Genomic DNA, 662 nt, shown 5'->3' with positions numbered 1-662 from the left:
CACACAGGCGTCCACGAAGGCATCCCCAGGAGCGTGGGCGGGGATGTGGGCGTACTCGGAGGTGAGAGGGGAGAGGGACACGAGGCGGGGGGCGGGGTCGCTGCTACGTCGCTTGAACAGGCGCATTCTGCCACGGGGACCCCAGCTGCGGCGCGGGGGAGAGACGGGAAGTAATGATGTTTTATTTTTAATAATTTTGGATGTGGTGTAGTAGTGGTACTGATAATAATAACCAGATGGTTATGCGTATAAATAATTTGAATTATTTGATCGCAGGATGGTAATGGTAACAGCAAAACTAATATATTTCTACATGTAAAATACTTTTTAATAATCTTGACAGCAGCACAGTAACGGTAATGCTAACAGCAACATATGAACTAATTTCAATTATTTTAACAGTAATGTATACCTGCAACAACTAAAATATTATATTCCTTCACACAAGTGCAGAATAATTTCCTCTACACAGGTTTAATTAGATAGTCATCAGTATCTTTACAACACTTCGCTGGATCACGAAAATGCTGTCGAATTTCTCTTTGCACAGAAGAGAAACCAGTCAGAAAAGATACAGGAAACAAAATTCATTTCCGTAGAGGAAGATGTAAAATGATAATTCGGAAACTAAATAAACTTTCCTGACTTTCCATCGCTATACA

The 662-nt window shown here is 41.2% G+C and overlaps 1 long non-coding RNA gene across 1 annotated transcript in view; it reads right to left on the bottom strand.

Moving 5' to 3' along the window:
* Positions 1–9: 9 nt before the first annotated feature.
* LOC119590685 overlaps positions 10–662 on the bottom strand; it is a 56,254-nt gene continuing 55,601 nt past the window's right edge. The window contains exon 4 of the long non-coding RNA XR_005230279.1: positions 10–145. This is a non-coding gene — a long non-coding RNA (uncharacterized LOC119590685). The remainder of the gene's footprint in view (positions 146–662) is intronic.

The sequence above is a fragment of the Penaeus monodon genome, chromosome 27 (genome assembly GCF_015228065.2).
Source record: "Penaeus monodon isolate SGIC_2016 chromosome 27, NSTDA_Pmon_1, whole genome shotgun sequence".
In the NCBI taxonomy this organism is placed as follows: domain Eukaryota; kingdom Metazoa; phylum Arthropoda; class Malacostraca; order Decapoda; family Penaeidae; genus Penaeus; species Penaeus monodon.
Note: the sequence above shows the minus strand (reverse complement) of the source record. Positions and strands in the feature narration are given on the sequence as shown.